Below are 26,892 nucleotides of genomic sequence, written 5' to 3' on the forward strand. Positions count from 1 at the left end.
AATGACAGTGAAGAGAGGATATCAGTTTCATTTTCTAGCTGGTAGCTGGTGGATCTCCTTGGCACATGTCACCTTTTCTTCCTTCTCAGATGATGATAGTCCACAATCTTCACCTTCAGGCCAGTTTGTGGTGTGTTCCAAGACCCCTGGATGATTGGGATTTCCTATCCAGGTTTGCTGTGTGATCAGAGTGTTCTGTTTACTGCACATTGCATCAATGGTATGATGTGTCGGGGGCACTTTCTCTGAACAATCACCCCAGCTCTAGCTTGGGTGCCAGGAGGAGCTGTGCTTCAGGGCCAATCACTTCTGAGGCAGCCTGAACCCTTTCACAGGCTGCCAGGATCTCTTTTTCAGTCAGGGTGTAACTAACTTCAGATCCTCTGTAAGGCCAGCTCCAGAAACCCAGAAGTCATTCTCAAGCTACTTTTTCCAGGGCATCCAGGAAGGACCATTCTTCCTGGCTGCAGCACAGAGCACATTTTTCATGTCTTGTCCGGTCCTGACTGGCCCAAGCAGTACAGCATAAACAACCTCTCCTTTAATTTGTTCAAAAGCTTCTTGTTGTTCAAGACTCCACTTAAAATTATTCTTCTTTTGGGTCACTTGATGTGGTTTGCAATCTGCCTGTGATCTGGAATATGCATCCTCCAAGGATTCTATTAAATCACCATGAATTTGAAAGCTTTGATAAGTTGGCATTGCTTATATGTCTTCCATAAGTAAGGTAATTTTATCTTTCAGAAATAGCTGTGATTTTGTTTTGAAAATTTTGTCAATATAAAGTATTGATATCCCACATTTTTCTGTATATTTTCAAATCAAGACAGCAGGGAAAGAAAGGTTAGGCTTACCCAGAAGATATAGTGATATGAGAGGACTAAGTCAGTTAAACCTTTGGGGCAGAGTGTGTCTTTTCCTCAGAACTGAGTATTCCAAAGCCAGATGAGTTTTTATACTAATACATCATATTTTGTTTCAACAGATATTACAATAGTATTTCTTGAGACTACAGAAAATAGTATAAGTATAAAAAAGAATTTAGAAGTATCTTACTCCTACCACTATTTCATTGCAAGACACCTACATTTACCAAGATTTTTTCTCAATCCCTGCCCATTGACTATACGTTTTAAGTCAGGTTACTGCCAAACTTGCAGTTTCTTCAGGTCTCTAGGAAGCATCTCTTTTAACATTACAAAATGTTCATACTGCGTCATGCCAAAAGCATGGGGTTTTTTTTCTTACCTATAGCCAATAGGCTTAGAAAAAATATAAAAAAATAAGGGAAGCATGTGGTAGTATTTACCTCATATGCAATCCATGCTCCAGTCCCACTGGGACTGAGATTTCGAAAAATAACTTCTCTATATTCAACAATTCTCAAATGGTTTTTTGCTATGCATCTGAACTCTTGAACCCCATTGTAAACTACCAGCATTTACAGCTTCCTGAAAGAAAATAATTCCTCAGGTTAACCATAACTGTGAAGATTTGTGTCTTTTGTTTTTTTTCCCACAAAATGCAAGCTCTATTTAGTATCATCTATGAGAATACAATACTGGAAAAGAAAGTGAAACCTTGATTGTGTCCTATTCTTCTTCACTTGCCCCTTTAAAAATTGATAGTCCTAGTGTACTTTGTTGCTCTTCATAAAGACATTATTCCAAACCTTTGCCTCTTCTTGCTGATCTTTGTTGATCTTTTCCAGCTCTGTTACACAGTTTGTAAGAGCACAACGTACAAGATGGAGTGAATCATAGATTTTCACTGTAACTTACATTCCTTCCTAGTTTCTTTCTTTCCTTGAGTAATTCCTGATATTATTTTTGCTTTTTCTCCTGCTGATTAAGCACTAAGTTGAGTTTATAATAGTTGCTTGAAAATATCAAGGTCTCACATGAGCAATAATGGTTTGCTCAGATAACATTACATAGGAAATTCAGGCTGGTTTGTTTTTTTTTTTTTTTTCCTGTATGTATCAGTTCCCAATTACCTATTCTAAATTTAATCTATTTTGTTGCCTTCTAAAATCCCCATTTCTCATTGTGTTATCTCATATCAATCTCATGTTATCTCATATCAATCTCATAATTGTTCCCACATACGATTACAAATCAGATTTTCCTTCTTTTGCTTTTCTAGGTCACTTGTGACTGAAGTAGACAGCACAGAAAAATCTGGGGCTGCTTACAGGCTTTAACAGTGTTTGTTGAACTAACTTAGGATAACCTTTCGTAAACCCAGGTTGACTTCATTAATGAGATATTCTTTCTTCATTTCATAATTAGGCTACATCAGAAAAAAGGGTCAAACTAACCAAAACCTTTCCATAGATTCACATGACGTAATTTCTTCTTACAAAGCAATGTCAGCTCTTTCCCTAAATATTTGACCCCATGTACATTACTTCTATCCTTCATCCAAAATGGATATCAGGGCATCAAGAGCTTAACTGTATTCCCTTCAATCTCTGCCATAACCCTTTCTTAAAATGCCAGTACTTCAGACTTCTTCCCTTCCTTGAGTATGAAAGAAATTTAGCGCAAGACTGCATGCTACAATCATCACTCACTTCTCCTTACCCCCACTCCTCTGGGTGCCTTAAAATCTATTGAGCAATTTGCATGTTCTCCAGTAAAAATTGTTAGCATTTACCTTGGCCATGTACTGCTCCAGATCAGTCATGCAGCATCAGGTTGTCCAAGCAATATCTGTCTTTCTCTGCCTGTTGGCACCACCTTGCCCTCTGGAAGCTTCTCTTCCCCTCAGGCATACTCAGGTAATTATTGGGAATGAGGAATCATGTCCCTGGCCAGGAACACCCACCTGCTCTAATGACACTTGGCCTTGCAAACTGTTTACATAAAATAAATCAGAAGCAAATGGTTTGCTGCTCAATTTCAGGTGGTGTTTGGTGTTCTTAATCATTCAAGACAGCTTTGGAAGGAATGCAATAGAATATGTAAGTCATGTGAGAATGTCTAACAGTTTGAACAAAGAGAAACAAGAACAATATCCAATTCCTTCAAAACTGAGACATTTTTAGTTTTTTTAGGTAGTCCTTCTGTTCTTCAAGTACAGCCTGCTATTGGCAGTGCGTTTTACCTTCCAGGCCTTTGGAAATAGTCTCAGGTATCCAAATGGCACTTGATGTTTCTGTGCACAAGTCTGAATCAAAACGACACAAAAATTAAGTGGAGATGTGTGGTTTTGAGGCCATCCAAAACAGCTGTTACTAGTTAGGACAACAAAACAGATTAGTATATTTAAATAGTGTAGATATGAATTTACTTAATATATTTTTAGATAATACCTATTTCTGCCTTCAGCAAAGGGATTAAATGTTTTCTGGAGGACAGACTATAGTTCAGGATGCTATTTAATATCTTCAATTTGAAGATGAGACTAAGAAAAAATGGATCTTTCATCCATAGGGAAAAGTAAATCCCACCAGAAGATTTTAACTACGCAAATACAGAATATTGAATAGCTTAGGCAGCTGCTTGTGGGAATGAACCATGAAATATCCTGTGAGATACATGGTGAAGGAATGTCCATGAGATGTACTATGAGTTATGTGGTGAAGGGATTACTGGGCTCTGTTCCACCCTTGTGCAAGATCTACAGCTTTGTAATGTCTCCTTGTGTTACGCTTGGTATCCAGCATTTATGTGTGCAGTGGCTGTCCCCCCAACAATTATGACATCTTTAACAGTATATTTGACTGTAGTCTCACCTTCACTTTCCCCAAAAGTATGATTTGGTATTTGAAATCCTTCAAGGCAAAGGATAAGACTACAGCCACCTTGCAGACAAGTCAATGGTCTTGCTCCTCTTTTCTCTCTAAAGCAGGGACACTGCTGTGATAAGATTTGTACCTCTGGCTGCATCAGAGAAAGCCCAGGATCACTCATACATAGTGCTATCTAAAAAGATAAGGCAATCTAGCAAAACTCTGTAATACAGTACTTCATTAAACTTCAGTATTTGTGAATCTGTGATTGTGAAAGTTCTTCTTGAAATTCAACAGACTTAGAATGTCAAATTGATAAACCACACTAGTGGTGAGTTTGGGACTGTGGACATGACCAGGCTTGTAGCATGACTCACATTATTGGTGCATCTGAGATCTTACTGGACTCAAGCAGATTTACAGTGCTGAACTAATCATAATCAGAGATTAAGCCCAGCTGCACCCAGCCCCCCATGTCTCTGAGGACCAGCTGGAACATCAGAGGTTGTTATTCTGACAAATCTCTAGACCTTTAAAGGAAGTCCAATGCAAATATCATGAGGATGCAATGTTTTCCTGACACAAAAGATGAAAGTTGGACACTAGAAGGCAGAATCAAAAGCAGAAATATTAATATTAACCAATCCTTTTGCTCTGTTGCAAATGCTAGGCCTTAGCTAAAATACTGTACTTTGGCATGACTGCCATACTTCCAGAAAGATTGTGGGCCAGTTGAAGGGATTCCAGGGGAACCAAGAGGCAGGATATCTGGTCTAAAGCATGATGGAGCGAATTTTGGTTGTTTAGCCTAGAAGGGAAGACTTCTAGGAAAAGAGTGGTAGAAATATTCAGATTCATAAGAGGTCATTGCAAATAGAAATTCCTATTTCTTCCTGTCAGTGCTGTACAAGGCAAACATAAGTAATTTAAATCACAAAAACACAGATTCCCATCAGCCATTATATAACATTTTTAGGAACAAGGGTGGTGAAGGACTGTAACTGATTGCCTAGGGAAGTTTAGAGAGAAATTCAGGAAGAACCTTTCAGAGGGATAGAATGGATGACATCTTAAAATCCCTTCAAACTTTCAAGTTCCTCATTTATATTCCTAAAGACAATGAGTTCTGCTAGGGATGAACATAAGACACTGTTTATCCAATCACATAAGTCTTTACACTATGTGATTTTTACCTAGAGTTTGAATTTCTAGGTCAAGATTCAACCTCCAATTCTCTCAAAGAAAAAGAGTGAATAAATAATCCTTCTTTCCGGTGCCAGCCAGAAGGTCTTTTTTTTTCTTTTGATTTGCTAGCCCTAAAATACCTCCCATATTAACCTTACAGTAATAAAATTTTAAAATATTTCTCCATATGTGTTCCATGTGATTCATCTTATTTGGTGACCTCATTATTGCTGACTTTATAAAGAAAACTTTGACAATGAAAAAGAAAAACACCTGTATTATATCCAAATGAAATCTGTTCTTGTATTACTCAGGCCTGGATTTTTCAGTGTGCTTAAATCTGTAATTGAAGAGAAACAACAGAAATAACACTACTGTAAGAAAATAGGAGAGTACAAACTTCTGCTTCTTCATTGCAGCATTTTGCAATTTAAAGTTTTTTATTGCAATAACTTTAATTTTGACATTCCCTGTGAAGACTGAGAAAGTGAATACCTTCCATAAACAGGTTTTGTTTGTCAGCACACAAACAGTATGATATCTAATTTAGACCTCAGCAGGAATTGAAAGGTGTTCTACAATAGCTGTACTTGCTGTTTTCCTAGTTCATGTGTTTCTTTTCCATGTCATCAGCATGAAAGAAACCTCTGACTGCCAATTCATCAGCTTCCTATCAACATGCTAAATTCTTATGTCTAAACACTGCAAACACCAGAATACATTCTCTGGAAAGAAGCATGTTTGTGTTTACATTTGTGTTAAATTCTGTGCAATTTCTGTATTATTTTATATACAGAATTTAAATACAGAATTTATATACAGAATTTAAATTTATATACAGAATTTAAATACAGAATTTATATACAGAATTTAAAACCAAGTTATTTTCTAAACAGTCAGGAAGAACTTTAGATAGGACATAATGAACTGGACACACTCCTAGAAGAAGAGAGAAGAAATTCAGAGAGAAATTATGAAAAGCTGAGAAAAAAAATTCTGTAAGAAAACCAAGACCTATCAGTTACCTCTAAAAAGTAAAGATGAGGCTCTCATATATCAAGAACAGCCAACCATTATATTTTGCCATATAAGTATCATTCTAATGCCTATGTCCAATTTGATTTTGATATTTTCAGTGTATGTAAAAAAAAGCAAACCTCAACAGTGCCTGGTTATACTTTCTTTGTAAACCTATAGCAAGAGACTTGTAAGTGGGACCGCTGGCCATGAGGAGGCCTTTTGTTCAAGGGCTGGAGCAGCAGATGTTACTGAACTGACAATACATTTCCTTTCATAATCCAAATCCCAGATCCTTTCAGTGTGAAGGAATGTGCCCAGAAATCTACACTCCAAAACAACTCTAAGAGTTATGGACAGCCCTGACAGCTGTGAAATACTGCAGAGGTTTATATGATCTTCCTCTGTGACTCCTGAGGAAATATTGTCATGGCCATGTGGAAAGGGTAAATCATGGCTCTGTTGTGTTCTATATCTAAGCTATTAAGTTCTTGTTCATTTTGTCTCGACATGTACAGGAAGAGAGTTCTTAATTCTTGTGAAAATCAAAACTTCTAATTCCAGCATCCTCAAGTGGAAAATAAGAGCCTCCATATATCACCTGCCTTTTGGTCCAACAACATGGAAATTGGTAAGATTATCCTCATCTGCTCTCAGAACCATGAAACAAGAAAATTCATATATTTTTCATGTTTATTTTCAGCTTGTTAAGGTTTGTGTACCTAGGCTTCATTTGAATTCCAAGCTAAGCTTGGCAAAAGTTCATTTAGTCTACAGCATCAGTTATTATCTAACCACAAAAAAAAAAAAAAATTGATGCAATAATTGCTTTTTTCCTACTTTTTTAAAAGGGTCAATAGCTACCTCAACAAGGGATCCTGCTAGAGTGCATTTTCCCCTGTTTTCCTGAACTCTGATTAGTGTTTCTTTCAGTTAGCTTTTGACTTGTGGTCACACAGATCATAAAGTGTATTTAATTTCATTATTTATAAATAGAAGTGGTTGATATTCATTACTAAACAATGAAATATTAATAAGTTGTAAGTCTTTTATAAAAAGCATTTAAGTGATAAGTCTTACAAGGAGCAGAAATGTCTGTTAAACCTTGTGTTTATCACAGGGAATCTAAGCATGAAGCTGACTATAACATCTGTCAAGTACTTTAAAAATTAACTAAAACATTAGCAGTTCTTGAAATGCTGACGTTCTAAGGTCTGTTATAGTGAATTAGAGATGTAAGGTTAGTCAGATCTGTTCAGTTTCTCACTGACAGCAAGTGGACTCATTTCCTGGAGCTGAATGCCACCGCAAATTTTGTATGTGATCACACTCTTTCATTACTTGATGATCTAGTTCTTCCAGCATGGGGCCTCTGAGATAAATGAAATGGTGTATACTTTCCTAAGCACCCATATTTCAGGTGATTCAACATAATGCTACCTTGCAGAGATTCATGTACTGCACTTGGCAAATTATTTTCACAGGTCTGTGCAATCTAAGGTGTTCCTAAAGGCTGTGAGAAAAGCCTAGGAATTACTATAAACCAGGCAAGGTGCAGCAGCATTGCAGCATCCCCTGTGCTCCTGCCACCATCTGCTTCCATTTTTTGCAGCACAGCACAACTCTGGCAGAAGTCACTCTGTGTCACACACTAACGCTAGCAGCTGTCCCAAGCTTTGTCTTGAGGCACCGAGGGAAAATCTTCTGTGGCCAGGATGAACACAAAGGACTTCATGCTGACTGATTCAATTATTATAACACCAATCCCCCTCTGAAAATCCCAGCAGGGTATGTTTGTAGCACTATGAAGCACGGTTAATACATTCACCTTGTCTTTTCCAATCCTGCAATTTTCCTTCCTCATGCCCTCGGCCACCAGGATGATAAACATTGTCTCTGGGGTGGGAGAAAGAAGAGTCATACACCACAGTGCCACCAAAGTGACAAAGACAGTGGCATTTGATCTGGTCTTAGAGGAAAACTCACATCCTCTGATAAGAGTTCTTGTTAATATCAATCAACATCACATGAAAACAATCAACCGTTAGAAAAGTCTCCCTGCCATCAGCAGTTCTCCTTCTGTTATGCGTAGCAGGAGTATCACTTAACAAGGTTCTGAGTGCTTCACCTTGGTGCTGCTGCGCTGATACACATTATCATCTCTGCTCTCAGGGATGAAGCGGAAATATTTGTTTGCCAGGTTCTGAATCTCAATGCTGAGAAGTTTTTTTTCTTATGGATTCAGTTCTGATTCACTCTATAAATCACAGATTGAGCACCTGAGGTTGAAAGCACTTTTGAAAACTCAGTATTATAATGTTAGTGGTTTTAAGTTCTGGCAGAGTATGCACTTTTGCAATCTTGCTTATTAACATCAAAGCTAACTTTGAAATGTCAAATTCCCTACTGGAAATTCAAGATATTCATTGAGTTTTACAAATGCCACCGGTGATTCTCTTACTTCTGAGCAGGCTGCAATTTTCTTTGTGAGGTATCAGATTTGAAGGATCATTTAGCTTTGGTATTATTTACGAGCACTTACACAGCCCCTAGCTAAGGACAAATTTCCATACTACTTGCTGCTGTACTGCTTCCTTATTTCTTCTTATTATTTGGTAAAAAAAGCAGACAAAAAAATTGTAACTGTCTCAGTTAAAAAAGGGACAAATATGTTCTGTAGAAGCTGGTATGCTGTTTGTTTTCTTGACTAAATATCCAGACAGATTTACAGCTCTGGACTTTTCCCTTTGTGGTGAATATCTATGGATACTGTTCTTCTGTTCTTGCAAGTTGCCCCAGCAGACCTCATCATTTCAGTAAGTCTACTTCAGCAATGTGAAGAAGGCACAAAATCTGAAATTTTATTTCTGTAAAGTCAAAAATTCATTTTACCTTTCAAATATTTCTGAGGCCTACTTTTCCTCCTCTATGCTCACTGCTAACATGGCTGGAACAACTACTCTGCTCCTGTTTTAGACTGAAATGAACTGACCCAGAATCACCTATGCAGCCATCTGGTTGCAGCACTTGCTGGGAAAACATGTCATTAAAACCCCTGTCATGTTAATCCGCACTATAACCTGGCTTTAACCATCAGGACACTTAAGGTTCAGAAGTCTTACAGTTTTTAGTAAAAAAAATTATGTCCCAGGTCCAAGAAAGTTTTCAAGCAAATGTTTTTCATAAACTCTGTCTGAGAAGAGCTGAGGACCTAGCAACCTCTTCTGCTGTGTGGGAAAATCCACTCAGGAAAACTCTCCAGCATTGAGAGCTTCGATGCATTCATAACAGATCACACAGAAACAACTGTATTACAGTTCAAAACTGCTTCCCTGCCTCCATTGTTAGTGAAATTGTTCTGGACATACTGGAGATGACTCCTATTGAGTAATCTGTAGTAATTACATGAATTTAACAATCATCAGGAATTACACATTTGCTGTGGTTCAGGTTCATAGGAGGGCTCTTGATGAAGGCAGTGTGTTGGCAGACTCAGAGCTCCAAATGAGTGGAGTGAGGCGATGGTCTTGGAAATGGAGCATATTAACAACTTGCTGTGGTAAAACAAACCTAAATCAAAAACTATCAAACAATAACAACATCAATAGCACAGACACAAGTTCAGCATTTCTGCCTACATGACTTTCTGTTCCATAGAAAGGCACAGTGTCATCTGGTGGTGCCAGGTTGGAGGTTATCTACTGTGAAACACCATGTCTTTTATGTGCCCTCTGGCATTTCTCTTTCACTCACTGTAAGTCATAGTGACTCAAATCCATGCTTTTACTATCCTTGCTTCTCCAGCTTTAGCGCCATTCAGTACTCTCTCTCTGTTACCTCTTAGCGTCTACCACAAACACAAACATGAATGTGTTCTACAACAGTTCATCATGCTCATACTTTTTCTCAATAAACTTCCTACAGGTTTCAAAATCCATGTTGAATGACTGTATTTTGGGAAATAGATAATTCCTTATTTTGTCTGGTGAACTTGTGGTCACTTACACAAAATTTTAACAGGCTTGTATCAACCTCCAACTTAATTTTAAGCCAGTTTCTGTTCTAGTGTCAGGGTTTTAGGTATTTAAATGTAGCAAAGTCATTTTTCTGCAGCTGCCACTAAGGAAAATAAAGGTTCTGCTTAAATCAGTGTAAGGAATGCATTCCCCAAAAGTTTTCACTTTATATAGTAAAAATTGTCTTATACGATACAGCTTTTTGAAAGCTCTTCATGGATTACAGCAGTTGTAGAGCTTTCCACAAAAAGCCCATTATTATTTTGAGGAAGAATTTGAAGGTTTAATGAAATATCTAACACTTCTTTATTTTCAAGATGACTCTACAAAATCTTGATTTTCTTTTTGTTTATAGAAAAATCAGTTAGTTTTATGGAAAGCTTTTAATGAAAAAAAGGAACATGTTTTTGGGGAAAGGTACTTGCTTTTATTTGGTGCACATCATCCAGTCTTTTTATTGTTGATATATATAGTTTTTGTTCCCAACTGTAAATAAACATCACCTGCACTTCCAAGCTAGCCACTTGCATGTATAACCACAAAATTATCCATTTCGCACCTTTTAAAGTAGATTTAATGTCTATAAAGCTCATATAATTATTTAAATACATATTATGTATAATGTATAAGATATATGAATATAAAAAAGTAACAAATCTACAAAGTATTCCTACTTAAACATTCATTTTAATATATTATATATTGTTTAGTTGGCAGTTGAAGAATTGATCTAAGACTGTCTAAAATTATGCTTCAAAACATTTAATCCATATAAAGTCTGTCCACATTGTCATTTTGGTAATGGTAAGTAACTAGTTGGTTTTTTTTAAGCACTTGGAATGTCTTCAGTTTGACAGGCTCAATATAAAACCAAATTCAATTCAATTTATTTTTTAATATATATGTATGAATCCCTGTGAGGTCCTATTATAATTCTTTCCTCTAACATAAATTCTTCCTCCTTATTAATTATTTTTGCAACTGTGTTACAAAGTCACAGATTCTAAATACTGTCTCATGATACAGTTTTAAAGTCTATTGGGTGACTGATCGTTCCTCTCTCCCAGCTGCACCACTGACATTATAAATGTTGACATTTTAGTGATAGACAAATCTGTACATATCCAGACACAAATACAGGGCATTTCCAGTTACCCTGCTAAATCCCAATAAAAGAGATTTTCTGTGTATGGAGGCATAGTTGTGGATTAGTAGCTCATGGAGCAGTGTAAAAGGAGAATTTCACACAGAGGAGGACTGCTGAAAACAGGTCATTCCCCTTTTAGAGGGTTTTAGCAATTAGTAAGCCCATGTCTCCAATATTCTTACTAATTACCAAATAAATGTGGTTTTTAAGTGCAAGTTTTATTCTGTGGTGTTTTTATGCTAGATAAGTAACATTTTATCTGCTATGAAGCCTTTACTACAGTGCAGTGAGAACTCAAAAAGTGTTTGCATCTTCATTCTGGGAATGCTGTAAATCTATCTTTCTACATAAATACAAACATTCACTTGAAAAGCTTGGTGCTTTAAGGTCTTTAAAATGAAAAGTGTCAATCATTATGACATACCATTAGCAGTATTTTGCTTTTATTTATAGCATACTTTGAAACAAATCATCTGCAGGTGTGAATATGTCAGTACAGTCAATGGAGCTATACGGATTTACAGTCCCTGATGATCTGCCCCTGTGATTTGAAATCACTTCCAGGGGAGAATAACTAGTGCCTGGGTTAAAAATTAAGTGGAGGGATTCTGTAATAGTGACAACTGGCTGATACTTGTCAAATTTATATGGATTCTGCTGAAGTGTAAGAATAGCAGTACAAAATAAATGACTGTTGAAAAAAATGGAAAACAAACCCACTTGACTGTATACAGGATACAAGAGGGAAGAATCTTATTCTGCATTCTTTAAAAAACTTTATTCTCATTTGGATAATGTTGCAAAGGAACTGTTAAAAGACTAGAGCAGAGATCTGTATCTTTTCTCATACACTGGAAGTGCTGAGTACATCAAGAATGTTCACAGCAGTGTAAGAAGTCAGATTATTCTGCTAAGAAATAGACTGCTGAATTATTTTCCAAATTTCTTTCCAATACTGAGTCTTTAAGAAACAGCTCATACTTGTTTTACTCTCTTTCATCTCCGAGAAGAAAAAAAATCTTTCTTTGTAGTTACGTCACAAACAATGGAATAATTTCTTGATTTTATCTGCAGCAAATTCATAAAGTATATTGCCTGGAGTAGAAAACTATCACAAGGTAATTTTTATGAGATTCAAAAAGTTCTGATGAGTCTCTGAACTTGAGAAGATTTCTGTTTTATGTGTAAGTTTTAAATAGCTTTTAAGACAGCATTCAGTTATTTAGTCCTCCCATTTTATAAAAGATTAAGCAATGGTGTTGTTGTACTGTCTTACTAGAACTACAACAACATTATAAGTGTCAAAAGAAATGTTTTTATGGATGCAAAATATTATCTATAAAGCACATCAAGCCTATATCATTCACACACAGTAAGTTGGAGAATAATAGCTGCATCCACATGGTTGTGTTCCTTATACCAGTTAGCTAGTTACCTTACTTATCCCAGCAGAGAGGTTATTCTTCAACTTTGAGGAGTAAAATCTCCAGAGGAGTTGCTTCAGTAAACAGATTAAGCATTCAAAGCAGAAATGGCAAAGCTGATGTAATTTTTCAAAATCTAGACTAGAGTATTTGAGATGAAATTGCTGATAATCAGCACTCCGGATTGTAGTAAATAATCAATATTTATGTTTTATGCTAATAGTGCAAAAAGACAATGCGATTAGATAAGAAATAGGGACATAGGAGCATGAAGGTATAGATGGAATGTGAAATTGTTAGAGGAAAGTAAACATTTAACAAGGCATTTTTTTTCTATGAGGATGATCATGATGGTAACTCATAGTTAATCTGTCACTATTTTAACTTTTTATTTCTATTACTAAGAGAAAAAATACACCAAAAATTTATATCATAACATCAATTTTATGCCATGAATCACATTTATCCATCTTAAATTATTTAGTCTTTTATCTCTGACTGAACAAAAAAATATAATTTTTCCCAGTAAGCAGGGCTTCTTCCATCTTCCCAGTAAGAAGCAGGGACAGATGGAAGAAGCAGAGATCCTCACTTACAGGACACTGCAAAGAGTAGCAATGCACACAGAAGGAGTTGCAGAGGGATTCAGCTGAAGTGAAGAGATATTTTTATTTGTTTCAATTTAAGACACTATACTTGTGTTGCTATTTGATCTGCTGTCCTTTTGCTGTGGTGCCAATCACAGTTCTGTCTCCACCACTTTAGTAGAAAGTGGGTCTCAGATAAGCATATGAAAGTCATCAGTGTTGAAGTTAATGAGGTACATTACAGACACTTTGAAGACAGAACATGGTGGTTATATTTACACCAAATGGCAAGAAAACCGTTAGACATGTTTTCTTATCCCAGTAAACAAAGTGCATCCACTCAACCCACCTGCAGTAGACTACATATCAATAGAAATCGCAAACCAGCAGTGATGGTATAATAAGTGCCCAGGGTCTTGTCCATCAGCAGCTTTGTGTCAATAGGTGTGAATTACCCAGTTTCTGCACTACATGGCCTCTTGCAAAGGTGATTCCTGGAAGACATTTCTGGGAAAAGAAATGTTAGAAATCTAATTTGATTTCAGATCCCAAAGGTAGTAGCAGTTCACTGCAGATGGCTTTCTCCTTTGGATATGTACTCTGCAACAAATTGCTATTTCTTTTAGTATTTGGTGTCCAGATTCACAAGTTGTTTCATGTTCATCTATTGTATAACATAAAAAAACCCCCTTAAAAAACAGTGCTACAAACACTATATTAAAATAAAGTGTTCACAGCTAAACTAATTCTAACCCTTAAAAAAACCCCGAACAAACAAAAAAAACCAAACAAACAAAAAAACCCAGAAAATTATGTCTTTAAAATAGGGAATCATAAATTTCTCTTTGATCTCTCAAAAAAAAATTAGTTGGAATTAATGAAGGTAGAGGCTGGTGCTCATTTGTGGTTTTTTGTGCTTTGACATAATGCAAACAAAGCCCAGGCTAGTGTATGTTCTCCTAAACCTTCTCTTTACAAACAAACAAAACTGCTTGAATGACATATAACATAATCAGTTGTCAGACAAAGATATTTCAAGCCTTAAAATTTGTATCTCATTGAAAAAAGACACTGAGCTGCTGAGCATGTCCTGAGAAGGGCAGCAGGACTGGGGAAGGGTCTGGAGCAAAAGTCTGATGAGGAGCAGCTGAGGGAGCTGGGGGTGTTCAGACTGGAGAAAAGGAGGCTTGGGGTGACCTTACTGCCCTCCAAAAGTCCCTGAGAGGAGGCTGGAGTGAGGTGGGGATCAATCTATTCTTCCAAGTAACAAATGACAGGAAAAAAGCAAAAGTCCTTGAGTTGTACCAGGGGAAGTTTACAGTGAGTATTAGGCAAAATTTTATTTTAAAGAAAGGTGGTCAAGCCCAGAAACAGGCTGCCCAGGGAAATGGCAGAGTTGCTGTGCCTTGAGGTACTTAAGAGATGTGTGGATGAGGTTCTCAGGGACACGGTCCAGCAGTAGGATTTACAGTGTCAGATTTATGGTTGGATTCAATCGTCTTAAGGTCCTTTTGAACATAAACGATTCTATGATTGTATAATCTGAGGATTTTAGCTTAACATCTAAAAATAGGAAAGTATTGGACTACTGAGACATTTTGGGATAAATTAACAGCAAATGTAAACTTTGTAGAGCCTCTATAACAAGGACATCAAGGAAGTTATGAGATTTGTCTGTCTTACATGCATCAGAGGGGAATTGTCTTCCTGACTGAGGATCAAATGGCTTGTTTCACTGAACACCGGTTTACTTTCCCTCATCATAAATCTTGACTTTTTCTTTCCCTGTTTCACATTAATGTATTCCATCTATAAATAATGATATGCATCTCAACAGAAATCAACATCTACTTATTATAATAGTTTTCCTGGTACCATAATAATCAGAAAGACTTTTTATTCAGGATGAAAACAACATGATTATGGCTCTTCATAGGGCAATAAAAGGTTCTTTTTATTTCCTATTCTACATTACAATGACTGCTAGTGGGAGTTTTCCTGGTATAAGGGATGTAATAAAGAGGGACAAATCCTTTTCACAGTCCTTTGTTCCAAACTTATCAGAGTTGCTTCGGGCTTCCATATAAGTATTCACTGTATAAAGATGAAGTCAGTAGAAAAAAAGAGGAAAAGACTGGTCTCAGTTCTTTACAACATATAATAGCAGAGAATTTATTAATTTATAGGACTCAGTATCTAGTTTTCATCACTTCTTTCATGTCATATATATAGAGGTAGGAACAAAACCACTCTAAATAAAAAAAATCTGGTTGCATAATTCAGTGATTGTGTGTGAAGTCCATGAGGAGGAAGCAACAGCCTGAGGAAAACTCAGATTGATATTTTAGGTTCCTAATAAGTAACAATAGATTCAGTCTGGTTACACTATTTTTAGACTGTAATCTGAGCTTTGAGCTATACATGCTACCAACCACTGGAAAAAAAAAACTGTAATGAAAACTGTCACCTAGCAGAAGAGAGGCAGAATGGCATAAAAAAGACACAGGCAGTAGCTGACACAATTAAATAATTTTATTTGGAGCAGCATATAATCTAAGAGAATGGGTCTCCTGCAAAATACACATAGAAATGCTACTGATGTGGAAAATCAAATAATGTAGACCATATCATGACAGAAGGGACTAGTAAAACAGATGTAATAAGTAGGTAAAATTATTTATTTTTGCACTGAGTCTGACAGACATGGAAAGAAAGATAAATTTAATATAGTAATTATCTTTCTTAAAATGACATTAAAGAGATGTACCTACATTTTATCTTCTTTTACTTTTTCAGTATCCAAAAATGAATCCTTTGTTTTAGTATTTTACCATATCCAGAAGATTACTTTCTGCAGCGCTTAGAAGATTTCTGTCCCTCCATATTAGACCATCTTTTTAAGAAGATAACTACAGATCAGATTTTTAGGACACAGTAATTTCTGTCTCTAGTGTGACAGTGCTGTTTAGTTTCACATCTAACTATGTTGTTTGGGGATATATGCATTGTAATTGCAATAGGGCTTTAGTCCTTGGTGGATATCTGATTTAAATTATTTTCCAATTGCAACAGGGATCAATACAGGTTTTGTGGAAAGCTTCATCCTGTATTTCAATTGCTGGGAAGTTTGCATATACCATTGTCATTCTGGTATCTAAAAGAAAACCAAACAAAACCCAAAAGAGGAAAGCTCAACAACAACAACAACAACAACAACAACAACAACAACAACAACAACAACAACACTCCTCAATAACAATAATTTTTAATTTAACAGAGAAAAAGGGACACAAAGGGAACAGCTCTTATACATACAAATGGTTGGTTTAACACACATTGAACGAATAGATGCATAAATTGGCTATGATAAATGCTTGTGCTATATGTGGTTATTTATTATATGTTCTATTACACAAATTGGTTGCAGAATTATAACAAATGCTCTTTATTAATCTTTCCTTCCCTGTGGTTGGAGAATGACTTCAGGAAATTATCTTCAGTGTGGAACTCAATTCCATTATTGTTGACAGGCAGAAGAGGCCAGGCAGACTCCTAATTCTGCACAGACAAATCCTCCTGCTTCTGCTTTTTGGCATCCTGCATCTCATCTTGCCTTTCTGTGCTGGTGGTGTACCTCAGTATTTCTTTCTAGTACTACTGCCTCTTGTTCAGAGAATGCAGATTCAGGTTAAAAAAAATCAGAAATTAAAAAACTTGATAGTCCTTATTTTTACTATATATGAATGATAAGATAAAAGAAATTTGGCTTTATGTCAGCAGTTTCACCACAACTTCAGTGTGGTTGAATTTTCAGCTGTATTTTGGTCCCTATTTCAGTCTAAATTTCCCTGTGAAAATCCTTCACTAGAACAAATCTGGACTGAAGGAGCAGGGTGCAGTGTGCTTGAAAGATACATAATTCAAAACTTCCATTCCTATTTGCATTGGATAGATAAGACCTAAGGTAAGACCAAAATGCTATTCCAAATTATTAAAATGTGTAAATTATGTGGTTGAAGATTTTAAGATTTAATAGCCCTGCTTCACAGGCCCTGAAACTGCACCAAGTTCACTGAATGTAACTCCACTGACAAGAATGAAAGAATTTCTGATTCATGCTTTGTGAGAAGAAGTTACCGTTCTGCGACTTTAGCTTGGTCTGCAGAGGGGAAACTGTCACACATTCACAATGTCCAATGTCCAATTCACAAGCATAATGCAAATGAGAGTCCAGGGGAGCTCCTCCCCTTTCTCTCTGAAGAATTTGCTAGAACCAGATCCATGGCCACTATTGTCAGGCCAAAAGAAGGACCTGATTTTTCCTCCATAATAATATCTTGCTATTTTTTTGTGAGGTAAATGACTATGAAAGAAAATTAATTTTGTGATTGCAAGAGGGAAGAAGAAATGGCTAAGGAAGACCTATTTCCTACATGAAAGAAAATGTAACTGAAAACTGACACACCCTTGGTGCAGTTTTTAAAATGCTATTTCTAATGCCGCTACTGTTTCTCTTGAGCTGCCTAGCTCTGCAAATGCAAGTGTTGTGCAACTGCTCAGTTAACCTCAGTGTTGCCCAAAACAAAGAAGTTCTGCTGCTACCTGCCTCCAGATGCCAGCCTAAGGACACTCCAAGGCATTGCTCACAGACTTGCCAAAAACACAGCTAAGGGTTCCGTGGTGCAAGCTCCAGCAGCTGGGCACTGAGGTTCTGTGCAGGGGAATTCCTCTTAGTGTAACCAGCTGCGTTGCCTCCACAATGAAAACAACAGGACAAGTTTCAGTGCAGTAAGGATGCAAGAGCAGCAGTGCTTGGGACTTTTAACAAGCTGACAACCACCTTATTTGCTGGAATTTTAAAATAAAATAACCTTTGATACAGAAATAATGTCGGAAAAGCAATTAAGCCCAAAAATTGTCTTAGAGCTGAATAAAATTTCACTCTCAGGGGATACAAAATCCCCATATATGATTATAAAATTCAAGAGATTATGAATACATTCCTTTGCTTATACATGTTTTTATTTATGTTAGAGTTTTACTTTATGGTACTGTTTTCTACCTGACCTTGCAGAAGGTGTCTATGTCTATTTACTGGAATACCAGTAAAACAGATGATTTTTTTAAGGTCTCTTACTACCTCAACCATTCTGTGTTTCTATGATTTATATTACAGAAAGGTAAGAAAAGAGGAAACTTTAGACACTCGATGTTTTAGTAGGCAGCTTTCTATAGGCCCCTCCGATTCATTTTTTAACCTTTTCCTCATAGCTGTAATTGAAAATTCAAAATTAAACATATCCAGCAGTACATAATTTTGAAATCAACTAGGTTTTATTCAGAAGGGTTCTGACACTTAGCTCTTGGCATCTTGGCTTAAAGAAGACTAGAAGCCCTCAAATACACTTGATAGTGCCGCTGCTTTCTCACAATTCTCTTGCAGTATGTCAGGGCAGGAACTTCAGTGGCAAAATAACCATGAATAGCTCCAAATATTTTACAATATCAACATATCTGTCTATTCCAGGTGTCTACAATTAATATCCTAAAATACTGACTAAATTACTGGAATTAATTTATGGTTGCTTGTCCAGATATACTGAATACCATTTGTATTTTATGTAGTCGTAAAAGATCTGTAAATGCATATATGTCAGTAAATGGAGGTAGCTGAGGAGATTCCAGAAGTTTTTGTTTTACAGATTCAAAGCAATGGGATATTTATATGAAACTTTGACCTGTGAGGTAGAAGAGTCTGAAGTGGACGTGGTGCAAATACACAGGGAGTACCTCTGGAAAGAGACAGGCCCTTTCAGTAGCACCTGTGTTCCCTCCATGCATTCTGCTCTTCTGCTTCTCCCACAATCTCATTTCAGGTACTTTTTTTTTTGTTGTTGTTGCAGAAGTTGCTACTGGGGTCTTCCTTTGGACCATCTGTATTCTGCAGGACAATTACCACTGCCTCTCCATTATACATGGCAATCTGGAAAAAATTAATAATAGGAATGTTATAGAAGTGAAATGACAGGGAAAAATAGATAATTTAATGTAACTTTCTGCCATGATTAATTCTTCAAAATTCACTACTTAAGAAAGGAATGCCAGTAAAAGAGTGACACTGAACAACGTCAAATTCAGCTTTGAAGGAGAATAGCCTAAAGAACAAAAAAAATCATTATACGTAAGGTGAGTCTGTAAAACCTATTAATTTGTTCAGCTAAGGAGATGGTAAAATTGGTAGCTTTGCTTAAGAATTATCCTTCAGTTTGTCTGTTCTTCATTCTGTTATTATAGCTAACAACCCTGCAAAACTCTTTATTACAAAATGTGTATTTATTTACATTAAATATATAGAGAGAATAAATTGCCTAGTAGCAATAAATTTCAAAGTAAACTGAGATAAAATACATTCTGTAAAAATTAATTCAAGCATCATGTCCATGATCACATGGTATCATTACCTTGTGGCAATCTGGTGGCTGAATTTAGAGTATATCACTTATTTCACAAATATCACCTGGACATGCATTCACCATTTAAAAGGCAAAAGGTGGATTACAACACTCAGAGGAAACAATGTCTACCTAAATGAGCTTATTGCCAGGCTCATGCCTGTAATGTCTGTTTGGACACTTTGGTCTGAATGGATGCTGCATTGAGCTTTAAATTATTAGGTTTTAATATTCATGATGCATTGAGGGGAGAAAATCAAAGTTTAGCAGCTGTTAGATGTCCAACACATGCAAATGGGTCTAGTGTGGTATTGAAGAAAGGCACAGAGTCATGTGTACAGCCTCTAACTCCTCTATGGAGCTCCTTCAGCACCTATTTTGACAAGGTTTTGAAAGGTGATATCAGTTCCAGTTCAGATAATTGAAAACAGCAATTCCAAAAAGTGGCAGATGACCATAGGAGCTTAGAAGCAACCATATATAAAATAAATAAATAAATAAATTTATATTTATATTTATATTTATATTTATATTTATATTTATATTTAGCCTCTCTGGTTCCTCTAAAAACCAGCCCCCAGGCTTACAAGTCTGCTTCCCTTTATAGGAGACACAAATCAGAAATTTGTGTGATCAGAAATGCAAAGCAAAAAAATCAGCCACGCTTGGCAATGGTGAGATCTCAGGAATGGTAAAATGTGCATCTTTTCTTAACAGATATATTTGTCATGTATTCTTAAGCAGCTTATCACTGTTGGCTTCCCTGTCATCAGAGATCTCTGTTGTTTACGCAGCACATGTAATTTTGCCTTAATTTTATTTTATTTTATTTTGTCAGTTGATTATTTTCTTTAAGAGCTTTTTTTTTTTTTTTTTTTTTTTTTTTTTTGTGTGTGTGTGTGTGTAGTCACAAGCTGGATTCAACTGGTATATACACATTTGTCTTCATCCCACGTAGGCTCAAATCCACCAGTGCCTCTTCAGGCATAGAATGGGGGGGTGCCTGCATAAGGAAACTCTTTTCCCTCAAGGTAAATTAAGAAGAAGTGAGAAAACCCCTGAAATGCTTTACCATTAGACCATATATTTTAAATGCATTGTTTTCCAGAATACTACAGCTGATTCTGCCTTTCTAATAAAGAAATCTCCAACATTCATTCTGACATTGTAGCCCCTTTTTCCTTTGGGATTTCTTACCTCAAAAAAAAAAAGACACTTTTTTACTGCCTGCTCTGTGAAGAATAAAGTGACTGCAGCTGAAAGCACTGCAGCTACAGATCTTTGTCCCCTCTAAGCGAAGGTAGCCTGCCTAATCTGGAGGCTGGAGGCTGAATACTGGTGCAGGTTACTCCAGCCCTCCTAAGCTGAAGAGTACTGCTGGAAAGAGAATATTCCCAATGAAAAATTATGGCCATTTTATGCTCTCCGTGCCACAAGAAAATCCATCTGGAAACCAGTTTGTTTCTCAGTCCTGCACTGTTATTCTCAGTATTTTATGGTTTGCTTTTATAAAATGCATTTAGAGACCTTTTTATGTACAAATAACGAATTCTCTGATATGCACTATTTATGCCATAAGGGAAGTAGGTACTGCTTTTAGGATTACTGCTATATCTGCTCAGTTTTCTAGAAAGAGATTTTAGCTCATAATAACTCCACTTTGTCAATATTACCCCAGAGCCCGGACTTGCACTTTAAATGGAACACTTTATCCTGCAGTGATATGATATTTTACTCATACTCAGGTAATTTCAGGGATATTTGGTGAGCCATACTCCATGCTTTTAATGGGTTCATATAAAAGGATAAGTCTGCTATACAAACCTTTTTTGTGTGCTTCTCAATCAGCTATATATATTATATTCCTGAAGTGCTCATAGAAAAGGGAAAAGTCCTTTCCAGGCTTTAGAGAAACTACACTTGTTCTTTTATAAACAAAAAATTTTGTAGCAAGTTTTAAAGGAAATTCCACTTTAACATCAGAGCAAAAAATTAAAATCAGCTTTACAGAGGGGTATACTCTTTGGGTTTTTTTGGTTGGTTTTTTTTTTTTTTGTTTTTTTTTTTTTTTCTTAATTTTCAGGATCCATTTAATTTATTAATGTTCCTATGATGTCCAAAATTCTAGGACTTCCAAAATTATTTAACAGAACCCTTACATGTTAGCATTGTTCTAAAAATCTTTTCTGTCATTAGGAAAACTTTCTGGCTGGTAATTTTTGACCAGCTGTTTTTAAACACACAAATACTACATGAAAGGAGCCATGTAAATATATTTTTTAGTTTCAGTCTAATATATTATTAAAATTTACTCAAGTACCAGTCAAAACATTACCTCTGAAGTTATATTCTTTTTTATCCACTGTTTTAAGCATTAGGTAATTTCTAATTTACCTGAGGTGTTTCCAAGTTATCTGCTGCTCTGGTGCTTAAGTACCAATATCTGATATTTCCTTTTGCTGTAAATTGATTCTTTGTACCTAGTCAGATGTGTGAACCTTCCTACTGTGCATCTAAATATGCTAAGAAATTGTGTGAGGACTCATGACTGTCACAAGCAGCAAAAATGTCTCAATCACTCTCAAAATGTAAGAGGTTAGGAAGCAAATTGGTGACTCTATTTTTGTTCTTCAGTGTCTACAGGAAGATTAGATGCTCAGGCCTGAAGAAATCCACACTGTTCAGATGAAACAAGAAAAGGCATATTCTGCTTAACTTTAACCTTGTCATCATTCCTCCCCCCGCCTCCTTTTTCCTCTGTCTTCTCCTTATAAAGGCATTTTTTCTTGCATCTTGAAAAATGCCTGGTCTTGAGATGGTGTTGCTTATTTGTGTTCACATTTGAAGGAATTCCATAGCTCTGGTGTCATCAGTGGCTCCAGTAAAAATGTGGGTGTGTTTCTGTATGCATCTCCTTTTTTTATTAAACCAAATAAAAAGTTTTGCATTCGTTATGTGATGTCAGATATGCTTCTGGGTATGTAAATGTCTGCATATGAATGTATATCTCAGTGTAAATATATCCACGAGCTGTTCCAGATTTGCACATTAGCAGAGCTGTGATTAAAATACTTTTTCCTCACAGAAGCTATAAAATTTACACCACACTTAAATAATTTACCCTAATTAATGTCCATCTTCTCTGAAGCAAATAATTTGAGCACATTGTTATCCTCTAATTTCTCTAAATATATAATTGTTAGATTCAGTAACAGAAAAATTAAAGCACTTGGAATCAGATATTATTTTAAACTGAAAATAATATATATACCTGGGAACACAGAAAGACAGATTTCTGACCTCTACATGGAGGGTATTATCTATGCAGTCACTCTTAAGTAGATACTCAAATTTTCCACCCTAAAGAAATATCACCAGCCAGATGCCACATAACTCTAAACAAGGGAATTGCTCATTAACATGGTAACATGAAAATTCAAAGAAAAAAAGTAGTAATTTTCATATGAAATACTCAATAAGAACTTTGATTAAAATTGATCTTCGTTTAAATTATTTAAATAAGGTAGCTGTACTTTGATCATGAGAGCTCATTTTCAGAGTGAAGCTTCATTCCAGTCTTGATGCCCTATTTAAATATGATGGCCTGAATTAGCATTCATCTACTTACTATATTTGTCACATCTTAACCAAAAATATATCACACCTCAAACCGCCCTGACCTTTCACTCCTAGGGCTGGGAAGTCTCACAGGAGTTCAGAAAGAGAGTTCAACAGTTCAACTACAACTTATTTGTGCTTAAAGTCTGCAATATTTGTATGAAAAGAATCAGCAATACCAGAAAAGGGATCACAGTGTTTTATTTTGAAACTTTGAGTGCAAGTGCACATGAACTTCTACAGCAGAGTAGAGTTTAAGGGTGGTCTGTTCAGTACCCAATGGTGGCAGTCAGTTTTCCTGGAAAACTGCTTGAAGAGTTTAGCAGGAAATTGGCTGTTACTTTCCACTGAAGCTTGTGTCACTGAATCCTGAGTGGTTCACAGACACTGGAAAAGACTGCCATCTTTTTTACTCCTTGGCACTCAGGTCTTACTGAGCAACACCTGGACCCCAAAAAAAATTCTCAGGAAAGTAACTCAGCAGAAATGAAAAAGAACACAAGAGATTACCACGTAAGAGTATCAAGTGCCACAAAATGGGACTTAATTCTGAAAATATCTGATTTTTAAATACTTGAAATACAATAATTTTAATGTAATGCAGTAGATTATCAACCTGTAATAAAAAGATAAATAAAAAATACGGCAACTGCACTCTCCACAGAAACACAAATTATAAAACAATATGCTAAAACATTTTTAAGCCTTTCTTGTGATTGATTTTTTAATTTGTTATATGGATATGGGCATGGAGACAAACAGAATTTGCTCCACTGAATAGTGAGTTCACATGACCACCCCGGCAGAAGATTATATGAAATTCCCATTATCAGCACTTGTGCTGTGACTCTGGCTTGATAGACTGCTTTCCCCAGTAGCTTCAGTTAAGCAGGTTATGAAATGCAAGCGGGCAATAGAAGACATGAAATTCAAATAATTTCCAAGTCCCAAATCTGGAAACAGACGAAAAGGGGGACTATTTGTCTTCCTTATAGCTCATGAAGGAGAAAGATTGAGGAATATACTTATGTCTGATCTTGAACCACTGTTGGGAAGGATGAAAGTTTGACAAGAAAGTCTCACAGATATGTATGCTTAACAGAAAGATTTTTGAATGTAGAAGCTGAGGAAGGAATAGAGATGGAAGCAAGTTTTGATATAGAAGAAAAGAATTGCTGAGCCAGTCTTAATGGTTAACCAAGGAGGCAAATGGTATGTTAGTTAGGAGGGGTTTTTATGACTTAGAACAAAGGATAAACCCACCTCAAACAAGAAGATGTTTTTACCAAGCAGAAAGATAGCACAGGCAAACAAGCCAGCAGATGTTGTAAGTAGAAAAAAAGGTCTCAGAATTTTCCACTGCAAGAAAACTGAAAAGCAACTTCTAGTTTAAACTGTAATGTACTAACTTTTGGTGATTGGAGAATAGTAACATGAATATGGTAATTATAGTAGATATGATAGGCTATAGATAAAAGCTAAGGTATAGATTGGTTCTACTGTATTAAGATGCCCAGCAAAGAAAGGTATATAATGCATTTGTAACCTAAAAGTAAGGGTCTCCAGGCCTGCCTGCAGCTGGAGCTGACAGCTGTAGGCACAGGCTCTGTCTCCCACGACCCTGGACTGCTGTAACATCTTGGATGTAACAAACTGCATTTTGAAGGGCTCCCTGGAGTCCCACATCTCTCATTTAGGGTCTTACAAACCACTTTCTCAGATAATGGGTATTCTTTTATTTCATGAGCTAATGAAGAGAATTCTGTTCTCTGATGGAAAGCTAGAAGGGTGTTAAATACTTTTTCCCAACAGTAAGTATGGAGGAAAAACTGTCATTCTGTGAAAAACTTGGGGTTTGTTTTCACTGAAAAATAAACACAGAAACAAAATAATGAGGTAATTATTATTAGATATTATCCTGAGTAATATCTAATTAAGTCATTAAAAGAAAAAAGAAAAAACATTAATTTGTATTTTCTATACAAAGTCTCATCATAAACATTGGATCATGAAGTTTTTTGTCTTTAATAACTACTACCATGAAATCTTTCTCCTATTGAAAAAGATCAAAAAAAGTTTTGAAAATATTTATGGGTTTTAGCTTTAAGTGAAACAATCAGGTTGTAATAATTAAAATACTATTAATCATGTAAAATATAGCTTTAATGTATCTGAAAAATAAATACAAAAATGCAACATTATTCTGCACATATTGACCCCAAGTACACAAGAGTCCTAAGCCTGAGCCATTATTTCCTTACGTTAAATCTGGCTGTACATTCTTCCTGAACTCCAGAAGTCTTTGGGTTGTGAGACTCTAAATTCTATTTAATCTCTTCTATAGACAGTAGAGCAGTGATAATGATGCTACAGGTAGCAACAAGCCCATTCAGACACCAGGAAAAAACCAAGTGAGAAACATGATTTAGAATCAAGAAATCTAGAAAGCAGGATATTATCTTCTGTAAATTGATAACCAAGATCTGCCAATTCTGCTCCAATTCTACTCCATTGAACAAAATTGGATAGCACTGCACATGTTGTGAATCTTGTCAGAATTTAGATTTGCAGAAGTGGGAGCAGAGAAGAATGGAAACACTTCTCTCATTATCTTTAAGGGGTAACTCAGGAAAAGACTAATAGTATCGAGCATTCCTGGTAGGAAATCCTTTATGTTACACAACCAGTAGTTCAGATCAAAATATTAATACTAATTTTATAAAACATATTGACAACATAGTGACTTCAATTTGTTGTCAGTTATTTTAGAAATTATTAATTTTCTCTTATTAGCATTATATATGAAAGCTACTGATGCAGCAAGACTTTAAAAATGTATTAGCAAAACAGGAATTTTACTACATTATTTTGAAAGCCTGACAATTTAATGCAATAGGTTCATCCAGAAGAAATTTGGCAGAGGATATTAGAATTTTCCCAGCCTCGATACCATGCAGAGATTCATGAAACTTAACAGTGAAAAAAGATGGAGTACCTAATTAGAAGTCATTACAGTAGACATATTGTGTATGAATTTTATGCTATCTTTGATGTTTGGGAGCCTGGATGTGCTCTACCATGGCTGTATTTATAGGTTTAATTTACTTCCGTGGCATTTACTCAGTAAGAGCAGTATTTGATTTAAGAGATTTCTTACAGACAAGAACAGCTTTATCTTCAAAGTTAGATGCCAGAACCTGCCCATAAAAAGCTTTGGGTTCAGTCAGTCAGGCCATGTATCCTTTTTGACCAACGCTACCCTCTTCTGGAGTTTGTACCCTGACAAAACACAGGTCCAAGAATGTCAACAACTTCACACCACAGCCACACTATCCTTTTGATGATTCTGGTATCAGGTGCTATCATCACCCAGATGAAATCAAGCCTGTTCATATGGTAATGATTTTGAGTGTTGGAACTAATTCTTGATTTGCATATTCGAGATGAATTTATGGTTTACATCTAAAGTAAACAGTCTTCCAATGCCATTTGATTACATTTTGTCCCTTGGTTAAAATTGGACATTAAGGGTATTTTGCTTTTCTGAGCTTTATTTTCCCCTTCGTATATGGAGAATGGCTGCTGATTTAGAATTGTTTTTTTCTGTAAGCTTCTTACAGAACTTCTAAAAATGCAAGGATGTTTTCCCCCCTTATTTGCCATAAAGTTACAAGGTGAAACACTGAGCAATTTCACATACTAGAGGAATC

Source organism: Passer domesticus, chromosome Z (assembly GCF_036417665.1).
Source record: "Passer domesticus isolate bPasDom1 chromosome Z, bPasDom1.hap1, whole genome shotgun sequence".
In the NCBI taxonomy this organism is placed as follows: domain Eukaryota; kingdom Metazoa; phylum Chordata; class Aves; order Passeriformes; family Passeridae; genus Passer; species Passer domesticus.